This window comes from Podarcis vaucheri, assembly GCF_965113315.1.
Source record: "Podarcis vaucheri genome assembly, chromosome: 9".
NCBI lineage: Eukaryota > Metazoa > Chordata > Lepidosauria > Squamata > Lacertidae > Podarcis > Podarcis vaucheri.
Genome location: NC_138767.1, coordinates 33,422,679 through 33,440,419, shown reverse-complemented (window position 1 = coordinate 33,440,419; position 17,741 = coordinate 33,422,679).

Below are 17,741 nucleotides of genomic sequence, written 5' to 3'. Positions count from 1 at the left end.
TCTCTCCCTGCCCCCCTCATATCTGACTAAATGTGAATATGTTCTTTTAATTATTACTAATGGAGACTTTAAAAACAATGTTTTTTTCTGGCAGTTCTAACATAGTGCTTTTGGATTGTTTGTTAGTGGTTTTTCCCCTATCAAAAATAACTTATAAGGACAATAATGGAGAGGGTGACTTGACAATAATGGGATTGTTTTTTTCTGGGCAGTTGATACTAGCAAAGGTAATTCACTTTTCAAAGTAATCCTCCAAAAGCTAGGTTGGGTATCTAATCTTTTGCTTGCAGAGGACGGGAAATGCACTGGTGGTTTCAATCATGAAAGAACAGAAAGAACAAAATTTCTATTTACCTTTTGCAGAGGGATGTCTGGTCAACTCAGTGCTTTAAAAATATACCCTCTTGGGATTATTTCATCTCCCCCCCCATTCATAGCTGCTTCAAACAGACTGTACAATACCACTTTTTCAACAAGGTTCCTCTTTATCAAACTGAGAGATGTTAATAGCAGTAGTTTGAGATGAGTGACTACCAAATGGCTTGCATTTTGAATGGTGTCAGTTGCTCTACTTAGATCCCAAGGAATCTTCAGAGAACCTCCTAGTGAGCTCTTGCTGCTGATCCTGTCATCACTGTATCCCATCCTGTTTTGTTTATTTGTTCAATGTACTGTTAAAACCCAGCCTATCACAATTCTTCTGCCCTTCTCCCTATAACTCATCACTGATGGGTCATTCCATATCAAGGGAGCCAACTTTTTGACCTCATGTCATCCAATTTTCTTAATATTTTATACAGTCGTTGAATGATCAAAACTAAGTTTAAATCTATTTTAAAAAATAAATAAATAAATCTCATCTTGTTTGTGAGTTATGAGGGTTTGAAAAAATTGACCATTTTGGCCTTGAATGCTCAGCCCAGGATTGTGATACATCAAAACCAAAACCACCAATCTCTTCAGAACTTCTTGGGCTTTAAATGATACTTCAGATGGTGGATTGCTTTAAATTTTAGATTTAAGATACAAAATTGAAATTTTGTAAAAAGTGATTCTTATTATTTTTAATGTGATTAAAAATTTTCAAATAAAATTTATTTAACATTTCTAACAGCCGTCTGCAAAAGTCAGGTACTGCTTGAGGTCCCTGGCCATTTGCCAGTACTCAAGGTTCTGATAATCTGTGCTACAACTACACTGTGTGTTGGACCAGTTCTAAGAGGTGTTCATACCCCGAGAACATCCTTGATTGCTAACAGCTCCTTCTTCCATACCGTGTAGTTCCACTCCTCTGGGAGCAGTTTCCTGGAGTGGAATGTACATGGCCTCATTTCCCCTCCCTCCATGAGCTTGCAACAGTATGGGTCCCACTACCATACTGTTTACACCAGAAGCACTTCCCTGTCAATGGTGGAACTCTTCCAGTGGCAGAGTTCATCAGAAACAGGCAGGCTGGGTTAGTGGTTCTTCTCTGTCGCATCAAGCCCCCCTTAGCACAGGGGTTGTCTTGGTCTGCCCAACAGAAGGTTATCACTAAAATACAACCAATATTTCAAACTGATCTTTTCAACTCATCGTAGTCGGGATGAAATGGACACAATTTTCATAGACCATTAGGTTATTATTACAAATATTTCAGTTTGAAATTTAGTCTGGTGTTTAAAGTGTATCAATATGAACATGGCAAACATGAAAGCTGCGTGGGGAAAAATGCTGAAAATCTCTTGATACATCGTGACTGACTCCTATTTTTCATCCTCTCATGCTGCTGAGTCACTGTTCCCTTCTACAATGAGTTTGTCTAGTTGTTTGCAAGAATAGATTACTGACTTCATCACTCTTATTTGTTTTCACTTGGGAACCACCAGTTTAAATTGACTGAAAGGGAACAATTATAAGTCAGAGATCCAAGGGGAATTTTCTTTGTGCCTGCCCAGCCACCCCCGTCCCTGGTTTTTAATCATGAAAGTTAACTTTTAAATGCCTTGTGTAGGTTGGGTGGAAAGAGAAAGAGAAACAGAGCAGCAGGTGCTCTAGTCAAAACCAAATGCATTGGGAAATTCAGTTATAAGCAGTAGAAAACCCAGTTTCCAGATAATTGTTCTCCAGAAGTCATAAAGAGCAGCTGTCATCCAGAGTGTAGGTGGACGTAACAGTGCAGGCTGGCCCATCGGGATGAATTAGACACTGCCCACCATTTTGAGTGCAGCACCACCTGCCTGCCTTCTTACAACCAGTCTGGTCTTCTGCCTGCATTGGCTCTGGCTTCATCTACTGTTGATCTCCCTGGCTTCTGCCCTACCACTCCCAATGGGCAATAGACACTGCTGCTTACTCAGGGAAGTCTGAAGCCACCGGATTGTTCTCTCAAGGCAATACATAGAAATCTGAGCCAGCTGATTTTCCAGAAGAGCAGGTCAAGGCATTATTATTTTTTTGGACTCATGGACCAGATAATCAAGTCTCCAAGAATATATTGTGGATATATTATGGTTTACATATTGTGAGTTTATTATTGATATTGATGTTGCTGATATTTTACCGTTATCTTGTGTTTTGTGATTTGCAATATGTTTTATTTATTTTAATGTAAACTGTTTTGAGTTTACTTGCATAAAAAGTGGTATGTAAACTCTAATAATAGTAATAATAATAACAGTAATAAATGCCCAAATATCCATAGTCTTTCATACCATTGCAGAAGAAGGGATCTCTTCTGTGAGATGCTTTTTATCTAGCCACTACTATTTCTAATCCCTGCAATGCTTGAAAGGCTTTCAGGGATGTTTCCAGGCTTCCAGGAAAAGCCGAGACCCTTTGTTCCCTTACACTGGATTAAAGATTAAATATTTGCTTCATTCTAGCAGTGTGCATCCCATTTTCAGCTGAAAAAGCATGTTGAGCTGACCCGATTGTAGTTTCCTCCCCCTCCTTCTGGACCTTGTGGCCTTGATTTTAATTCATAAGAAGAAAATATGTTTTGACCACAGTAATCACACAGAACAGTGGGGGATCATTTAGCCTACTTATGCACAGACTGGGGAGAACAATTGTTTTCATCTAGGCACTTACCACAAGACTCAAATGGACAAATCTCATTTCGTAGTGGATATTTTTAAAATCTCACTAAAGCCCACATGTGACATGATCCCTTAGGTCAAGGGAATGATTGAAGCAACTTTAGCAATGCAAGCACTTAAGAGCCATGCTGGATCATGTCCTAATTGTAACTGAAATGTGGCAGGTGTTTGAGAAAGATACTCATGCTTAATATCCCAAGAGTGGAGCTGGCCGGCTCTACATTCTCACTTGGCACTGAAATGTCACATGGATCCTCTCAAGCGTCAGCTCTTGGAGTACTCGGATGCTAATTAGATTAAATCCATGAGTGAAATCTTCAGCCATCACATGTTTACAATATAACCCAGGGCAAGTGAAAGTTCTTTACATTTCTTCTACCAAGCAGCCCAGCTGACATGAGCAAAATTAAAATGGGAGAGTGCAACCGGTTCCATGTAAACACACAGACAGACAGGAATGTTGAACAAGACAAATGGAATCAAGATAGCTAGCTATAGCTGTTAGGATGCTTAAGTTAAATCCGTAAGACCCGAGAAAATAGTTAATTAGAGCCAAAAGAGAGAGAGCAAAGTTCCAATTTTATCCAGTTAATTAATTTCCAGCAGTCTCCTTGCATTTAAGACGTTTAAGTATTAAAGTTAGGAAGGGGAAAGAATACCACCAGCTACTTCATAGTGACAGCATCACCTTCTAAAGAACAACCTGAGACTATTGCAGTTGCTATTAATTGTGAAACCAAGCCAAGTCTATTGCACTCAGGCAGTTGTCAGAGAAAATTAACACAACAAACTTTTAGGTTCATTTGAAATGAATTAAACTTATGCTCCTGTGCTGCTGTAAATCTTAGTGTGACTGAGAATCAATTATTTAATTTAGATGAATACCTAGCTAGAACTCAGAATAGGGCACAATATTTCCTTACCTAATTTTCTGCCGAAACTTCTCTGTAAAGAGGTATATCTTACTGTTATCAAAAAGGCTAACTTCCTCTGGTAGAAACTTCTGGAGGAAAGGGTCCATGTACTTCCCACCTTAGATATGAATGCTGATAGTGAGAGAAACTGGGGATTATAAGGGACAGGGCTTGTCTACATACTTCACCCATCTACGTAACTATTGTGTGTACTAGGCGTGAGGTGAATGGAACTGGTGCTGGGTAGGGATGGGGGAGAAATTCAGTTCAGTTCATATTAAAGGGAAATCTACTTAATTCACACTTAGTGAAACAACATGCAATATAGTCATCCTTTGAAATCGTCTGAATTTTGCAATGCACTTCTCCAGTCAAGTGATGCGGACAGCAATGCATATATTAACATGCGCACAATAGTGCATATATTTGTGAAAATAACATACAAAAAGACATTCCTTTATGGAAAATTGTTTTGCAAAAAAAGTATATATTAGGAAAATTGCACATAAGCATTTATATTAGGAGAAATACACACTAAATCTTGGTGAATTTTTTAAAAACAAAAACAGAAAAGCGAGAAATGGAGGAAAACCAGAATTGATAGATTCACCTATCCCTAGTGGTAGGGGGAATATCCTAACAAATCTGGATTCCACCTAATTAACTATGATTAAAGAAGCCTGTCTTAAGGTGACATAGGAAAGAGAATGACACTGGAACCAAGCAGATCATGCCTACAAACAAAGGTGTATACAGAAGTTAATAAATGGACAAGAATGAAAAGCCTACCGGCATTTTCACTGAAAGGTTGCTTGCGCCACATTTTTCTGTGAAAGATGTCAGTATCAACCCCATTGTACATATAAGAGTCTGAGGGCCAAACTAGGCATGGCATTTCCTGTGCAGTTTGCCCTGATGTGCTTGACAGTGTGGGAAACAGGAGCCACATTAAAACTATGACACTGTATATTGGGTTATAGGGCAATGTCAAGTCTCATAATTTTATTCCAAGCTGGTGCAAATATTCAGAGGTACAGCTTTCTGAAATGCAGTGGGAATGTGTGTTTTCACAGTCTGTCTTACGCAAAATTAAAAGCAATGGCATCACTAAAAGAAAATCAGTTCTTCCGTTAGTTAACACTGACTACTAATTAATGATTTCACATCCTTGCAAAAATCATTAATATTTCAATGTCTATGCCATTCTGATCCAGGTGTAGTACGGCAAGGTATAATTCACAATCATTAAAGCAAATTGCTAACACAATATGATGACAGCCAAAAAGCAGTTGGAAAAATGTTACATTATTTCAACTACCACAGCTGGTAGTTGAATCCCTAAATCCCTAAAATGTTAATTGTAGGGTTTCACAGCAGACAAGCAAACCTTCAAAGAAAATGGCTAAGTAGGAAACATATGGCTTTCCTAGATTTCAGATTGATTTTTCCCCTGTTTTGAGGTCTGTTGGTCTGGATTTGAAAACCATTCATTGCTATTAAATCAACTCAAGGGTCACAATGAAAATTTTAGTTTTTGCTGCATTTCCTGGAAATGCCAAAAGGGGGTGGGGGAGCAGGAAGATTGGTAAGTGAAATGGAAAGGAGGGATCAAGAATATTTTACTCCCTTCGCTGTATAACTGGGCAGCTCAGTCATACGAGAGGATATCAAGTAGGCTGTCACCACATCCTTTTAGAATCCCCCTAACTCCAAGGGGCATTTACTTTTGGGAATCCAAGGCAAATACTTTCTTGGGGAAAACAGAGATAGCATCAAGCATACCTGTCCCTCCCATAAACCAAAGAAGCTTGGTTTTTTCTCTCTCTCAAATGATACCCATATACACACATGTATGGTGACCCAAGTGACTAGCCTCATGAGAAGTTGAAATACCCTGAGAATTTTAGTAAACATAGACCCTGACAAGCAAATTTAATAAAAGATATTAAGAATATTATGTATATTGGTATGTTATTTTCAGCCATACTGTATATGCATATTACACATTCTATATTAATATAAATATTTTTGTATATGTTGCTGGACTGGAGAACTGCATAGCAAAATTCAGAAAAGTGCTAATTTCAAGGGATGCCTGTGTTTCAGTTTTCATAGTGCAAATTAAGCAGAGTTGCCTTTAAATACAAACTGAATTGAATTCCCCTCCTTTCCCTAGTTGGCAGTGAGCTAGGACAGAGACCATGAGTGGCTGGTAGGGAGGGGTGGAACAGTAGAGCTGGCCTTATAGTAAGAGCATCCCAGGGCAGTGAAGAGGTGGTGAAATTAGGATGGTTTGGGGATACAGTACTTACTCTGTTACCATCCTCTCTTGCTACATGGCAGATATTCCCCTATTGGGCTGGTGTCCCCATAATGTCTCCCCTCTTCACTTGACTCTCATAACTAGGAAATAATGCATTTGCAGAAAGGCTGTTCGGGATCCAACCCACTATGAGATGACCACTGTACCACTGCACTGATGAGAAATTGAAGCTGAGAAAGTGGCTTGATTGGGATCATGGAGTACGTTTACGGCTGGACTGGAATTTGAGTATGACTCTACTTACTTAGCAGTATCATGATTAATGCTACACCGTCTGGATTTATTCATCAGCTTCAGATGCTACAATTCAAAAGTAGTTCTGGGCCATGGCTTCTAAAGCTATATCTAATCCTTGGAAGGAAGACATCCTGCAGTCATACACCAAATGGTCACATGTCATTGGAATATCCGTGCCATAAAGATGCAAGACATGTGGCTGTAACAATCCCATACTGAACTTCTTTTACCATTTCAGTGGGAGGAAAATGCAAGGAAGCAACTCTTGCATGCTTCTACTAGTAAGTGTAAATTGGGCTTTAGAGGAATTTACAAAAGAGCAAGCTTGTTAAACAGAAGGAATGGCAATTATAATCTCCTATTAAAACAAGATTAGAAATTATTGAATTGTTATGGCTGTCTAATCTCTAGCTTCACGCTCTGGCTCTGAACGAGCATCTTTCTGCAAGTGCACATATGACAATTGTTATGGCTATGATTTTGCAGTAAGTGTGCTGTGTACCATGATCTTATGCACTTTTGAGTTTATCCCTGTCACTTATCCTCTGCCTTGTTTCATTCATTCTCCCAGAAGCCTGGACTGATGGAATTTTGCCTCTCTTAGTGGATAAGGGAGAAAGGAAAGCATCTCTGGTCTCATAATCCTTTCACAGAGTCCTTTTACAAAGATGATCTTTGTTCTAGTGTCATTGATTCACTACTGCCTTTTATCACACATCTGACTTCTTTCTGAACTTCAGAAAATGTACTTATCAATGTCCCATACTATTATTTTGTGATTTAATTATATAAACTAGAATTATTAATTTATTCAATAAGGTTCTTCACCCTGGTTAAGCATAATAGTTCTCTTTTGATTATTCTCAGCTTTTATTGCCCTTTTCTGTTCTTTCTCTGTATTTACTAAATAAAAAGAGATGTGTCTTCTGCTAGCAATTTCAGGTAATTGTATAGAAGCATGCAAATCTGCTTTTTTCTATTTTCCTTTCCCCTCTTTATTGTAAATAATATAAGCAGACTGTTACAAATGGTGGGCTGAAGGATTTTCAAGATTTGTTTGTTGTGATGTAGCATAATGATCTGCAAGGGTACCACTAGCATGGAAACACACTCGGAAAGCAACATTTGTGCTGATTAAGAAAATGAATGGGGGTTCCTGCATTCCTGGGGTGGTAAATAATCAAGACCTCTTGAAAATGGAAAGGGCATCTCCTTAGCAACCATATGAAACATGGAAATGTGAAAATGAGATCAATACACTTAACTGGACTAAGATTCACCCAATTAATATGCTGCGGAGGGGCAATGAAACACAATTGTTTATTCATGAAATCATTTGAGAGTGTGAAATGTCTGCAGTTGATGTTTTGGGGTGTGCGTGTATGCTAGAATTTTCTACAGATGTCTCTATTCCATATTGTGATTCCAGTCACAGACCAGCGTAAAGCCTACTGAAACAAACACTAGTGGCAGCTATATTAAATGTTGGCATGCTCATGCTTTTTTCCCATATAACTGTCCTCAATGTGCGCCTTAATTTTGCATTTCATGGACCGCTGGCCATTTCCTGGAGAGTGCCACCCTCCAATAGTATTGCACTTCATTCTTCAGCATCAGTTCAGAAACCCGAACAAGTTTCAGGCAGACTTCACCAAGACACCAGTGAGTCTGCACACTGTAGATCTTCTATTGCTGCTATTTGTAAATGGTTAGAGTGCCGACGTGGGGATCCAGGGCACAGTCCTTCAATGGCTGCGCTCGTTTCTCTCTGGTCGGGGACAGAGGGTGGCGCTTGGGGGGGAATTGTCATCGCGCCACTCCTTGGTGTGTGGAGTACCTCAGGGTGCGATACTCTCCCCGATGCTTTTCAACATCTTTATGCGCCCCCTCGCCCAGCTTGTTCGGAGTTTTGGGCTGGGTTGTCATCAGTATGCCGATGACACCCAACTCTATCTGTTGATGGATGGCCATCCTGACTCGGCCCCAGACACACTGACCAGATGTTTGGAAGCTGTGGCTGGATGGTTACGTGGGAGCCGGTTGAAGCTAAATCCTTCGAAGACAGAGGTCCTGTGGCTGGGACGGGGCGATATGGGATTGGGGGGGCAACTCCCATCTCTTGCGGGGGCGCAATTAGTGCCAGCACCGTCCGTTAAGAGTTTGGGTGTAATCTTCGACACCTCCCTTTCCATGGAGGCGCAGATTGCAGCTATAACAAAGGCGGCATTTTTCCATCTCCGCCAAGCTAAGCAGTTGGCTCCTTACCTCTCTCGCCCTGATCTAGCCACTGTGATCCACGCGACGGTCACCTCCAGACTGGATTATTGTAACTCGCTCTACGTGGGGCTGCCCTTGAGACTGACCCAGAAACTCCAGCGGGTGCAGAATGCTGCAGCGAGACTCCTTACGAGGTCTTCGCTGCGAGATCACATTCACCCGGTGCTATACCAGCTGCACTGGCTCCCGGTGGAGTACAGGATCAGGTTTAAGGTGCTGGTTTTAACCTTTAAAGCCCTATATGGCCTAGGACCCTCGTACCTACGGGACCGCCTCTCCTGGTATGCCCCACAGAGAAACCGACGGTCTTCAAATAAAAACCTCTTGAAGGTCCCAGGCCACAGAGAAGTTAGGCTGGCCTCAACTAGAGCCAGGGCTTTTTCGGCTGTGGCTCCGATCTGGTGGAACACTCTGTCACAAGAGACCAGGGCCCTGCGGGACTTGACATCCTTCCGCAGGGCCTGCAAGACAGAGCTGTTCCACCAGGCCTTTGGCCAGGGCACAGCCTGACTCCCTCCCTCGGCAATCTTCGCAGAGCTCTGGCCCAATGGTTGCTAGTGGCTTGAATTAATTAATTTTTATAATGAATGATTTTAGAATGTTGTTTATGTTGTACTTTTGTACTGTTTTATTGTTGTTAGCCGCCCTGAGCCCGGCTTCGGCTGGGGAGGGCGGGATATAAATAAAATTTATTATTATTATTATTATTATTATTATTATTATTATTATTATTATTATTATTATTATTATTGCAATGGCTCTGTAATGGTTCTGGTCAGTAGGTATTGCAGCTCCTGTCACCAGTCACTGGAGGATTGGTGCATCTGTGCTGCACAAGTTGAGTCAACTTGGATTGCATTCAAACATGGGGTTTATTGTGTTAGTTTTTATGAATATTAGCACTTCTGATTTATACTGCAGTTATACTTGTTGCATTATGAAACCATGGCTTTTAAGTTGATACACCACCATGTTGTGCTAATTTTTTGATATCAGAAAAGAACTGTATGCTGGGATACTGCCTCAGATTTCACCACATGAAATTCCAGTGCACAGTGGCGTAGCATGGGTTGTCAGCACCCGGGGAAAGGCAAGTAATTTGAGCCCCCTAACCCGTGGATTTGCGCCCCCTAACCCGTGGATTTGAGCCCCCTAACCCTAACCCCCAGATGTTGCACCCGGTGCGGCCGGCCCCCCCTGCACCCCCCACGCTACGCCACTGGCAGAGCAAAACTGATCTGTATGCTTTCTGTTCTCTCGGTGCTCTTGTGAACTAGTTTCCCGTTTATATTTTTAGCCAAGATTTTTTCTGAAAGAAGAAACTTTATAGTTCATCTTCTGAGGGAAGTTTGAAATATATAGTTTCCTCCAGGTGACAAAGGGGTTATTGTTTGTTGTCCATTCTACTTAGGGTGGGTTTTATCAACCAGTTGTTGTCTGAAAGTCTGCATTCACGCAGCAGTTTATTTTGTCTGCCTCTGTGCTATAAATTTGTACATTATATTTGATCTTTCACATGACATAAAAGCCACTTCCAGGAAATTAATGGAAGATAGTGCATGTTTAGCACTCATTTCTGCATTTTATGATTCTGGAACTAGTCTCTTTGCAGCTCCTTTAACCCAGAAAAACATGAGAGTTTTGCACTTTAATTCTCCCACAGTTTCCACAGGTCTCACTCAAGTACCTTATGCCTGTCTCTCAGATTCACTGTTGCTGTTAAACTAGTGCTAGTTTAATGTTCACAGAAAAGGCAGTCAGCCCCAAAGTGAACTAGCAGCCTGACTCAGCCACCCTTTGCTTCACTCCCCACCCCACAGATTCTACAGGGTGCAGAGTCTTACTGCCTCCTCCAACAATCCTGTAGCCAGTGGGGCTTTACATTGGTTCCTCCCTTCAATGGAAGTCAGTGCAATGCCCCATCACACTGCCTGGAGGGGGGCATGGAGGTTCCTCCTTCTGCTCATAAGTGGGACTGTGTGCTGGCTTCTCTCTCCAGGAGAAACTGGTGCAAAGTGTTGTCAGACTGCCAGGTGGTGAGCGGCAGGTAGTCAAGGCTTTGCACCAGCTTCTCCCTCCACCCATGTGGCAAATATGGATGGAAGGGCTGTGCTTGGCACCATGGTCTGCTCTTTACTGCCTTCCTTCTAGGCCTGCTGCAACTGCGGCTCTGGCACTTCTGGGGCACTTCTGGGGCACTGACAAGCCTGCCGAGGAGTGCCAGCTCCTGCTCCTGTCAGGAGGTCACTGAAAGGGAGAATGAGGTGATCGGCAGGCAACCTCCATAAGGAGTGGGTGCCAAAGGGACACAGCAAAGTCCACCTGTTGCCTCCCGCACAACACCCACAAGGAGGATAAAGGGCACAACCCTTGCCTTGCCCCAGGTGCTGCCAACACATGCTATGCCACTGCCAAGAAGGATCACTAGTCTAACTCATCTGGCAGATTTTTATTTTATTTTTTTTAAAATGGGATAGCTCATTTGGTTAGAGCATGGTGCCGATAGTGCCAAGGCTGCAGGTTTAATAACTGTAGGGGACAACTACATATTTCTGCATTGCACAGTGTTGGACTAGAATCAGAATCCCTCTCAACTCTATCAGTCTCTGATAGGGTGGTGATGTTAGATCATGAGCCATAGATTCAGCATATCCCAATCCACTACCCTGCAATAGCAGAATGCATCTGATGATATACATCACTCATTAGTTGCTTTAAAAACATTTTAGCTTTGACTTCCTAGGAATAGTATGTATATGTATGTGTGTGTCTGTGTGTGTGTGGAGATGAACACAACAATTTGCTGCAAATATCTCCTTCATTGTATAATATGCATTATATCAGATACTGTCAGGTAGCACAGAGCTACCATTTTTAAAAAATAAAAAAATCTAATAATTGCTCAATGTCTTTTGCTGTCTACAAGAAGCATATTAACAAAGGATTTATAGCCCACGTGAATCACTTTCAAAAAGGTACATTACATTTGCAGCTGGCACCTGGCGCATATAACAGCTGTCCCTACAGCATCCTTGTACTATATCGGTGTTATCCTGACAACATTTTGAAATCTGAAAGCATCTGTTTCTCATTTAATCCCTTTACTCAACTGACTGATCTGCATTATGTGTTTCTTTAGACTGTTTCGTTTATTATTTATTGTTCACAGATGCTGAAAGTAAACATAAGTTTTGCATATTGCACCTACATTACTGGTGGTATTATTGATTCGCTGAAAGTAAGTAACAGCTATTTTAGCATACCACTTCAAAACAACTTTCTAGCTGTGCAACACACCAATGAATGGATTAAAGGCTTAAAACATCTGAAGTTCTTATTGAAAAGCTGTCATTAATGACTTGTTTGCATAGTGACTGTTTGCAGCTTGCATTGATTTAGAGAGCATCATCGAGCCTTGAGTTCCAAGAATTGTTCCACTCAAAACAAGAATTCTTGGGTCTGAAGGCAATGAAAGCAACAAGCTAGTCATTGCCACCTGAATTATTTGCATACCCTTTAAAAGAGAGCAAGAGAAGCAACATTTCTAGTAAGATGGAAAGTCAGGCTGAATGAATAAGAAAATGTCACCTTGTCAGCTGGTAGTGCAGATAAATCTAAGACATGCTTCCACAGCCAGGCCTAAAGAAAAGCATATCTCATACAAAGTCATTCCACAAGCAAAAGTGTGATGTGATGGAATTTGAATTTTGAAAGTGCCTTTTGCATTATTTACAAATATAGGCAGCTCTGGAAGAAGCAGAATTGAGGAAATATTCATTAAAAGTCTTGAAGATGGCATATTGACTTAAGTGACAGTGCAGGGCAGATGGAACAGTGAACATTTCCTGCTAAATGCACCTTATATTAATGCTGCCTCACTCACAACAAAACCCTTACATTATTAAGTAGACTTCATACCCTATTAATATTGGTTTATGTTATATTGCATGGCAATAAAAAAGGGTACCAAATTCCATTAAATTCTTCTTGAGTTTCACCCTAGCATTGATATATCTATCTGAAGGGCTAGTTCATATGTTACAACAGAAGGACGGATTGAGAAAATATAAGCATTTTGGACTTTTGATTTCCTGGCTTCTGATCAATCAGATCAGGACCCAGTTAAACTCTTGTGAATATTACTCAAAGAATATATAGAGAAGTTTTTAATGTTCAGTGTTTTATTGTGCTTCTATATCCGTTGAAAGCTGCCCAGAGTGACTGGGTGCAAATTTAAAAATATATATTTTTATTATTAATAGAAAAAAAATGCTTTCTAATGTGGGAATTGGATTGTACCCTCCTTTGGAAATAAATTCCATTGTGATCAATGGATTGTTATTATTATTTTAAATCAATGTTATTATTATTGTGGTATCATATTGACAAGGTTAAGGTTTCTGAGATCTTTTTAAAATAAAACAATGAGCTTCCCCCTTTTCTTAGGGACAGTAACTCATATCTTTCTTACTTGAGTTTATTGCCACAATGAAATTCAAAGTGAGCCCAGATTTATCCCTACAAGAAACATTCCTGAACTGAGCATTTCAAAGTTACAGGGAATATAGGATATGTATACAAACCACAGGAGGTAACTGTATACTGGCAAGCATACCGGTAAATTAATTTGAGCAGGTTCGTATGCAATCCTCAAATTTCAGTTCCTCTCACAAGACAGCATCAATTTTTAAGAATTTTCATTTCCCTGTCCCCCAGTGGTACTATTCTTTTGGATTCATTGGCACAGGTTGCTTGTATACAGTGAAGAAAATGAGGGAAGTAGTCTACCTTCTCTTCATTTTGACCATATCAGCTTTGGTCAGCACAATCCAAACCAACTGTCCTTTGAAAGAAGGAGAAGTAAGGAAACTTCAGTGGAGGTTAGCCATCTTCTTGTTTGTCTGGAGAAATTTCAGCATGGAAAGCCATATGTTAGAGATTCTGTAGTTCTGGATTTCCTGCATCAGCAAGTAGGAGGGTCGCCTACAAGGCTCCTTCCAGCCCTGCAATTCTAGCTCTGGCTGTTGAAGAATCAAGACTCCAGATACCTTCCAGAGGGATGGAAGAAGAAAGGCAACTGAAGAAACTGAGCAAAAGAGATTTAAGACACAACAGAAATCATGGATATACCAGAGATGATGCATTAGTAGCATAGGAGCCAACTTCTAGGGGCTGATGTCCCTTCCTCCCCATAAAATATTTGAGGAGCCACTCTCCCAAATTGATGGGCATTGCCATTCAAATGGTGTTTGCACGCCGTGTTTTATTCAAGTAGGCACCCTTGAATTTAGCAGATTTAAGAGTGGTGCAGGGAGGATAAGATGAAGGCGGAGTTCCATTGCATGGGTACAAACCATTCCACTTGCGCAATGTCTTTGTTGGATTCAACCAATAATCCATAAAATAATTGGCTGCTGATGTTTAAAGCTGTGCCATAAAAAAGAGAGCTGGGATTTTTTAAAATGAATACATGGATTATACACTCTCAAGTAATAAACAAGTGTTGTTTTATTTCATGCTTCGTTTTTACCAGATATCTCTTCAGCCATGTTGACAAAGTTGATCAGGAAGAATACATTTTCTCTCCTCAAGTATTGCACCCTCTAGAGTATGTAATGCTAAACCAATCTGCCAAGGATGACTAATCCCAGACTCATAAAATGACTTCTAAGTAGCTTTCTGCAATTCACTACATTTCCCCTCAGGGTACAATACCTTCAGATTGATGTTCCTATTGCCTTTTCCCACCTTCCCAAACATATAAATTAATGCCTGCATTCCATGAACCTGCCACTTTAGTCCTGTGTTGCCCTAAATCCAAGCACAGAATGAAAGTAACAAAGATGAATTTAATATTTGTCAGATGTATTTGTCCTTGAAGGTGCTATGAATCCTTTGTAGGGATAGCATGCAGAAGAATAAATGTGGAGTTGCATCAAAAAAAAATCCATTGGAGTATAACTGATTATATGATCAAGTTTGTTTATCAGCAAATATATGGATGGTATATATGGATATATGGATGTGACATTATATGGAAACATGACCAAAGGATTAAAGAGAAACCTATATGATTTTGCCTGTAGGGGGCACAGATTAATACAGATGAGTCAGACTTCTCTACTTTCTCCAGCAATCTCCTTCTACCTTTATACTATTTTTGAGGTCAGAAATGGAAACACAACTTGGTAACGCAACTATTAAATGTGAAAATGCATTGGGCTGTTTCCAATTCAGTTATATTCAGACTAGACCCATTGCAATGAATGGGGATAAATTATCCATGTTCATTAATTTCAATGGGTCTGCCTGAGTAGGATACATAGGCACTAACTCTATGGAGATGAGGACAGCTCAGCCGCTCAGAAGAATGTGGGGATAGGAATGAGCCCCATCCCAAATTCTTGAGAGGCCGGATCATGGTGGTGGAGGGCCCTGCCCAGGATCCATAAGTGGTGGATCCTGACACATGTGATGTCACATGTGTGTGTGTCACACATGTAACACCACACAACTCAATAAGCCTCCCCCCCAGTGTTGGGTGGAATTTGGCTCCTCTGGTAGGATACAACCCTGCACAGCTTAGGGCCACTAAATGGTTTGGCAGTAAAGACTCTCCTCCTGCAAAAGAGGGGAGTGGTTGTGGGCGGGAGCCGGTTCCCGCCTCAAGCAGGGGGCATTAGCCCCCTTGCCTCCTCTCACCTGGCTGGCGCACCACGCCCATGGGCAGGCACCCAACCAGGTGCCTCCGAAGGGGCGTGGTCGGCAGCGTAAATCACTGCTGCGCCAGCCATGCAGCCCTCACTCTTCGTCGTCCCGTCGCGAGTCACCCACCCTCCACTCCCTTAGAGATCAGGGTCTCAGTTTCTTTTGGCCTTGCTATGGACCTTAGGTTGGTCGCCCAGGTTGTCCAGGGGGCCTGGTAGGAATTTTTCCATTTGGCATTAGGCTTTGTGATTTTTCCGCCTACCTTGTAGCAATCGTCACAACTTTCGTGGTATTGGTGGGTAGGTTAGGCATTGGAATAATGTGTTGTGGTGTGTGAAAGGGCTAGGTGTGGCCATCGCCTACGCCTTCAATTTTTGGGTATTCCGTTAAAGGAATCCGGCGGTCGTGTATTCTGTCCGATGCCTGCGTGGCGGGAGGCCATGGCACGACCCTCGGTGACATCAGGGGAGAGCTTATAGTTGGATTAGCATCAACAGGCTCCACCTACTGGTGAATAAACCCCTCACCCCTCTCCGAGTGGGTGGAGTCAGCTGACGTAATCCAATGCCTAAGCCAATACCTTTTCACTTGCTGTAATAAATAAAGTTGTGGCCTTTTCTTGCCCATTAACCTTATATCACGTGTCCGTGTGTTTTCATTCCACTATGCGGGGATCGGGTCCTCGAACCACAACCATGCCAGGATACAAAGATTTAATTTGAAGTAGGCATCTCTGAGACACTCTTCAAGTAGCCAAAAACAAAATGATGACAAACAGCTATTTGCAACAGCTGGTAAATAGCCATTAGATCATATTTCTTGTTAAATTAAAACTATAAATGTTTCTCTCTCCCTCTCTATCCCTCTCACTTTACTAAGATAGGAGTAGTTTATAAATTAACTATTTCCCTTGATCTAGTGTTTCCTCCTTGAAATGTGTTGAATATTTTTTTTCATAATCTCTTGCACAGCTGTCTTTTTTGTGCTTCAATGTTCCTGAAGCTTTATTGATCCTCTCTATTCATATTGCCTAAAATGTTTCCTGAAGGCCTCCACAAAAACCCCTTGTCTTTTGATTGTTGCTTGCTGCTTCAATCTGCTGCAGTTTTGCTTGTTCTCCATGATGTTGTCGGGCGAACAATTCTGTTTGTTCTTTGATGACATCCATATTCGTAGAAGGGGGCTGATTTTGCACTACAAAAAATGTTTGGAATCTGGAGCTGATTATGGCAGTGATTAGAATCTATAGAGTACTTCTACCTGGGCATGGATGACCTGAATGTGTATTGGGTGGAAGCAAGCATTCTTTTTCCAGTATCCCCCCCAACCCCCCAACCCCCAATTCAAAATTTCCTTGATAAATTGATGGTGGTATATAACTCCCAGCGAACTATCCAAAATGTATAAAACAGGGTCTAATACATGCTGGAGGTGAAAACAGGCAGAAGGGACACTGTTTCATATGTGGCGGGCTTGCAAAAAAAATTAAGAATTTTTGGGATATTATATATGAGGAATTGAAAAAAAAAGTTTAAGCAAACTTTCATAAAGAAACCAGAAGCCTTCCTCTTAGGCATTTTAGATTCAGATATTCCAAATGAAAAAATAAAATATTTTTGTATGCTACTACAGCAGCAAGAATATTAATTGCCAGAAATTGGAAAGGAGAATTAGTACCAACAAAAGAGGAATGGCAGGATAAATTATTTGAATATCTCAAACTGGCAAAAAGAATGGAGACAATTAGGAGACAAAAAACAAACCAAAATATTTTTAAAAAACAAAACAAAAAATACAACAGTGCCCAAGTTAAAACCTGGACATGCCTTGATTAATTTTCACAAAGTACAATATGGATTATAAGTACAGTGGTGCCTCGCAAGAGGAAAATAATCCGTTCCGCGAGTCTCTTCGTCTAGCGGTTTTTTCGTCTTGCGAAGCAACCCTATTAGCGGCTTAGCGGCTTAGCGCTATTAGCAGTTTAGCGGTTTAGCGGCTATTAAAGGCTTAGCGGCTTAGCGGCTAAAAGGCTATTAGCAGCTTAGCGGCTTAGAAAGGGGGGGAAGCGAAAAAAATCGCAAGACTTGCAAGATGTTTTCGTCTTGCGAAGCAAGCCCGTAGGGAAATTCGTCTTGCGAAGCGCATCGAAAAACGGAAAACCCTTTCGTCTAGCGGGTTTTTCGTCTTGCGAGGCATTCGTCT